At 50.1% G+C, this 6,386-nt stretch overlaps 1 protein-coding gene across 6 annotated transcripts in view; it reads right to left on the bottom strand.

The window, feature by feature from the left end:
* The window catches only part of PRKCA (protein kinase C alpha), a 195,376-nt gene that overhangs the window by 39,326 nt on the left and 149,664 nt on the right, over positions 1 to 6,386 (bottom strand). The window lies entirely within an intron of this gene.

Below are 6,386 nucleotides of genomic sequence, written 5' to 3'. Positions count from 1 at the left end.
CATTTATTAAATTTGTATATTGCCCTTCATCTGAAGATCACAGGGTGGTTTACAACATAAAAATTCAAAACGAGAACACAAAATACAAACAAACACAAACAAATAGCCTCCCTCCCCCCAAAAAAACATTTAAAAGGCCATAGAATGTTTAAGCAGCCAAAAGCATGGTTATAAACAAACATTTTTGTCTGATGGAGGGAGGTAAAAAAATGGACTCCCCAAGGACTGGTCTTGGGACCTGTGCTTTTTAACTTGTTCATAAATGACTTAAAGAGTTGGGAATCTATGGTGCAACCAGACTCAGAATACAGTGTACAGTTCTGGTTGCCTTGGCTCAAAAAAGATATTGTAGAGTTGGAAAGGTCTATCCAATTGGATGCTTGCTATACGAACACAAACAATGGATTAATTGTTTCCTAGAAGTAATCAGGAACATCCCGCAAGTAGGATTTGAAGTAAAATATTTTCTAATGGAGCATTTAAGAAGCATCTTCTGCATTCTTTGCTTGGTATGTTTAAGGTAAATAGAAAACAAGTCATCAAGGTGAAGGCACTTGAAAAAACAATTCTTTGCTGGCACTTACTGCCTAGGACAGATCATTACTATCATAAGAGAAATAAATTCCCTGGATACAATTTTGCCTCCTCCTGTCTAGCCATCTGAGCACCCCTAAGACAACAGCTTGAAGCCTGGAAAAGACTTTTCTATCAGTTCTGCTTAAGATTTGAGCAGTGATTTGGGTTCGTTATTCTTTTCACTGCACAAGCCAGTTGGCATCTTCTGTGGTGGTTAGGCATTCTAGTGTGACTGTGTTCAGATACATGATTTGATCGATAAATTGAGAAGGCATTTAATCAGGGTTGTGCGTATGCTGTGATTGCACCGGGCAGGTTCTGAAATTAATGTCATTTTCTGGAGAACTCCAGTTTTCATTAGGGGGGAAAGCCAGCCTCTAGCTCTTAAATCTGGAGGGGAATATAGGCTTGGCATTGTAATTACAAACTCACAGAACCCACAAGAAAAGGATGAATGTTATCTGCAGCACTCAGAGTTGGTGGCACTGTTTTCCATGTTCTAGATAGCTCTTTGCCTCTTCTTATGACTATATTTGGATATATACAAATTTACGCAGACCCTATAATTTTTACAGGTCAGAGAGTTCGGGGGGGGGGGGGTTGTAGCAAACTGTAGGTTTGCAATAAAGTCAGAGAAACAAAGTCATTCAGAATTGTCACGGCTAAAAATTGACCGCTGTTTCTTTAATGCTAAAAGAACTAAATCAGCATGAGTCAGCGGCCTACAAGGACTCCCTGCAACCTTTCACCAAATGGTACCTGCATATATAGTGTGGTCAATGTTAGTGTTGGGTGCGGGTTGGTTGGATGGTAGAAAGCTGGTTGCGTTTGGTGTGTGTAAAAGCTGTCAGTCGTGGTTGGAGAAGAAGACTTTTTAAGAATAAAAGCAGCAATACTCTGCAAGAATACTCTTTCTCAAAGACTCTTTTGTGCCAACTAAGGACTAGGCAAAGGAGTAAAATGGAGGTCAGAACTTTTTCTTTTTCAAACACTGAATTTCACAGACACTACGAAAAATGCTTAATTCTCAGAAACAACCTGGACAGCTCAGTCAGTTAGAGCATGGTGCTAAGAATGCAAAGGCTGCAGGATATGAGACAGCTGAATATTCCTGCATTGCAGGGGGTTGGACTAGATGGTCCTCAGGGTCCCTTCCAGCTCTACAATTCTATGATTCTATGAAATCCACTCTTTGCAGCAACATAGTTTCCGTGAAAGCTCTTAAGCTGCAAAACACCATACAAAGTGGGTGGGTTTATTTGCTTGTGTTTATCCGTCAAGAAATTACATAAAAGAAAAATAAGAGGATAATATTGTCAAGAACTGACTATTATTATCGGCTGGGTGAGGACTGCAGGGCCTGCTCCCTTCCAGGGCCTTCTCCAACTGGCCCAGGGGGCGTGGCCCAGGCCCTCTTTCCCGGCTATAAAGGGACTCCTGCTGCAGGAAAGCCTCGGACCATCGGCTGGGTGAGGACTGCAGGGCCTGCTCCCTTCCAGGGCCTTTTCCAACTGGCCCAGGGGGCGTGGCCCAGGCCCTCTTTCCCGGCTATAAAGGGACTCCTGCTGCAGGAAAGCCTCGGACCATCGGCTGGGTGAGGACTGCAGGGCCTGCTCCCTTCCAGGGCCTTTTCCAACTGGCCCAGGGGGCGTGGCCCAGGCCCTCTCTCCCGGCTATAAAGGGACTCCTGCTGCAGGAAAGCCTCGGACCATCGGCTGGGTGAGGACTGCAGGGCCTGCTCCCTTCCAGGGCCTTTTCCAACTGGCCCAGGGGGCGTGGCCCAGGCCCTCTTTCCCGGCTATAAAGGGACTCCTGCTGCAGGAAAGCCTTGGACCATCGGCTGGGTGAGGACTGCAGGGCCTGCTCCCTTCCAGGGCCTTTTCCAACTGGCCCAGGGGGCGTGGCCCAGGCCCTCTCTCCCGGCTATAAAGGGACTCCTGCTGCAGGAAAGCCTCGGACCATCGGCTGGGTGAGGACTGCAGGGCCTGCTCCCTTCCAGGGCCTTTTCCAACTGGCCCAGGGGGCGTGGCCCAGGCCCTCTTTCCCGGCTATAAAGGGACTCCTGCTGCAGGAAAGCCTTGGACCATCGGCTGGGTGAGGACTGCAGGGCCTGCTCCCTTCCAGGGCTTTTTCCAACTGGCCCAGGGGGTGTGGCCCAGGCCCTTATCTGGAACAAACTTTTGGGAAGTGTGGGAAGTGTTCTGCCATTGCTTCCCTGTTCCAGCTGATTAATGTGCTTTAAAATGTCCTCAAGCAGTCGGTGGCAATTTAAATTTTTATTCCTTTTTTTCTTTTTTCCTTTGTTGGGGGTGGGTGGGTGGGACGGATAGTTGGTTGGGGATTAATTTTAGTACAATTGTTCTGTTCCTTTTTGTTGTTGTTTTATTGGTTCTGTATAGTTTGTGTTTTGTTTTTAAGGGGTGGGATCAGGGCTGCCTGGGAGTGGCTCCCCAGCCAACACAATGGCTGGGACAAGTTTCACAGGGGGGAAAGCACTGGGACATCCGATCTCGGTGATCATGGGCAGGAGGCGGAGTTACGCTAAGACCAGACCATGTCATTACCGAGGAGGCAGGTTTAGTCGTTGTTTGAAGACTATCCCTGCCTCCGGGTCTGGCCTTGACCGGATGGATACTGGAATCAACAGGGGAAACCCACATGACCTGAAAGTGTTGCTGTGCAATGCCAGGTCAATGATGAATAAAACCACTGCCATCCACGACTTGATTGTGGATGGAGGATTTGACCTGGCATGTGTGACAGAGACCTGGTTGGAGGAAGCAGATGGGCCTGTCCTTGCCGCTGCTTGCCCACCAGGTTTCTCTTACGCACAGCAACCCAGGTCATGTGGGCGGGGAGGGGGGGTTGCAGTGATTTTTAGGAAGTCACTAGCTTGCACCAGGCGTCCTACTGGGAAGATCCAGCTCTCTGAGTGCATGTTCTGGAAGTTGGGCAATAGGGGCAGTACAGGATTCCTTTTGGTGTACCGACCTCCCCGCTGCACCAAGGATTCCCTGTCCGAGCTGCTTCAGGTCGTGGCGGATTTTCTCCTGGAGACACCTAGTTTGGTTGTCCTAGGGGATTTTAACATCCATGCCGACACGACCTTACAAGGGGCTGCTCGGGACTTCGTGGAAAGCATGGCCTCCATGGGGCTGTCCCTGAATAAGTTTGGCCCAACTCATAGTCATGGACATGCCTTAGACCTGGTGTTCACCTCTAGTGACGTGGGTGATCTGACACTAAGTAAAAGTGAAACAAAAGAAGTGCCATGGTCAGATCACTTCCTGGTGCAACTGGACTTCTCCGCGACCCTTCCCCTCTGCAGGGAGGTGGGACCAATTCGGATGGTCCGCCCCCGCCACTTAATGGATCCAAATGGTTTCCAGAGAGTGGTAGGGGATGCTCTAACCCATGTTGATGGCCTTTCAGCTGATTCCCTGGTGGCCCGCTGGAATGTGGAGTTAACCAGGGCTATCGACTGTCTGGCTCCGAAGCGCCCTCTCCGATTGCATGGAGCCCGGACAGCCCCGTGGTTTTCCTCGGAGCTGAGGGCGATGAAACAATCGTTGAGACGGTTAGAGCGTCGGTGGCGGAAAACTCACTCCGAATCTGACCGGACACAGGTTAGAGCTCAACGTCGAGCCTACCAAGTGGCGATAGCGACGGCGAAGAAGACCTTCTTCACCGCCTCTATTGCATCTGCAGAAAAGAGTAGCAGGAGACTCTTTCAGGTGGTTCGCAACTTAACGGAACCACCTTTACCACCGGGGCCTTGTAAAGACCCCAAGATCTCCTGCAACGATTTTGCAAAGTTTTTTGCAGATAAAATCACTCATATTCGGAAGGAGCTAGACACCACCGTGGGAGCAGGGCCGGTGCGGGAGAGTGCTAGAGCTCTGTCTGGTCAAGTTGCATGGAATCAATTTCAATCCATTACCCCCGAGGATGTGGACAGGCTGCTTGGACGCGTGAAACCAACCACCTGTCTCCTTGATCCTTGCCCATCCTGGCTAATAAAAGCTAGCTGGGAAGGACTGGGCGATGGGCTCTGCGGGGTGGTGAATGCTTCCCTCCGTGAGGGAACATTCCCAGATCCGCTGAAAGAGGCGGTCATTAAACCGCTTCTTAAAAAACCATCTTTAGACCCGGCCAGTATGGCCAACTATCGCCCAGTCTCAAATCTTCCATTCTTGGGCAAGGTGATTGAGCGCGTGGTTGCTGAACAACTCCAGGCACGCCTGGAGGATGCGGACCATTTGGATCCCTTCCAATCGGGATTCAGGCCTCACCATGGGACTGAAACTGCCTTGGTCGCGCTGGTTGATGATCTCCGGCGAGCTAGGGACAAAGGTGAGAGTTGTTTCCTGGTTCTGCTGGATCTCTCGGCGGCCTTTGATACAATCGACCATAACATCCTTCTGGACCGTCTAGAGGGGCTGGGAGCTGGGGGCACTGTTATACAGTGGTTTCGCTCCTTCCTCCTGGGCCGTGTACAGAAAGTGGTGGTGGGGGATGAGTGTTCAGACCCCTGGGCCCTCACTTGTGGGGTGCCTCAGGGTTCCGTCCTCTCCCCCATGCTTTTTAACATCTATATGAAGCCGCTGGGAGAGATCATCAGGAGGTTTGGACTGGGTGTCCATCAATATGCAGACGATACCCAGCTCTACCTCTCTTTTAAATCAGAACCAGTGAAGGCGGTGAAGGTCCTGTGTGAGTGCCTGGAGGCGGTTGGAGGATGGATGGCGGTTAATGGATTGAGGTTGAATCCTGACAAGACAGAAGTACTGTTTTTGGGGGACAGGAGGCGGGCTGGTGTGGAGGACTCCCTGGTCCTGAATAGGGTAACTGTGCCCCTGAAGGACCAGGTGCGCAGCCTGGGAGTCATTTTGGACTCACAGCTGTCCATGGAGGCACAGGTCAATTCTGTATCCAGGGCAGCTGTCTACCAACTCCACCTGGTACGCAGGCTGAGACCCTACCTGCCCGCGGACTGTCTCGCCAGAGTGGTGCATGCTCTTGTTATCTCCCGCTTGGACTACTGCAATGCGCTCTACGTGGGGCTACCTTTGAAGGTGACTCGGAAACTACAACTAATCCAGAATGCGGCAGCTAGACTGGTGACTGGGGGCGGCCGCCGAGACCACATAACACCGGTCTTGAAAGACCTACATTGGCTCCCAGTACGTTTCCGAGCACAATTCAAAGTGTTGGTGTTGACCTTTAAAGCCCTAAACGGCCTCGGCCCAGTATACCTGAAGGAGCGTCTCCACCCCCATCGTTCTGCCCGGACACTGAGGTCCAGCTCCGAGGGCCTCCTGGCGGTTCCCTCATTGCGAGAAGCAAAGCTACAGGGAACCAGGCAGAGGGCCTTCTCGGTAGTGGCGCCCGCCCTGTGGAACGCCCTCCCAGCAGATGTCAAAGCGATAAATAACTACCTGACATTTAGAAGACATCTTAAGGCAGCCCTGTTCAGGGAAGTTTTTAATCTGTGATATTTTACTGTATTCTTTGTTTCTATGGAAGCCGCCCAGAGTGGCTGGGGAAACCCAGCCAGATGGGCGGGGTACAAATAATAAATTATTATTATTATTATTATTATTATTATTAAGTCACAGCTTTATTGGATTATCTGAAAATAGGTAAGGATAAACTCAGTTAATGCAAATGTGTGATTATTATTTTTTTGCTGTGCAAGGTGCTAATCTTCTATTAATTTGTGTACATTAAAAAATGTGTGACAGGCTGCAGAGCTCAGTTAGCAACTGTAGCAGGGTGGGAGAGAGAGCCTGCATGAATGCGCGTGTGTA

The sequence above is a fragment of the Podarcis tiliguerta genome (assembly GCF_965153285.1).
Source record: "Podarcis tiliguerta genome assembly, chromosome: 2".
Lineage (NCBI taxonomy): Eukaryota > Metazoa > Chordata > Lepidosauria > Squamata > Lacertidae > Podarcis > Podarcis tiliguerta.
The sequence above is the reverse complement of the archived record's forward strand: the minus strand, read 5'-3'. Positions and strand labels throughout refer to the sequence as shown.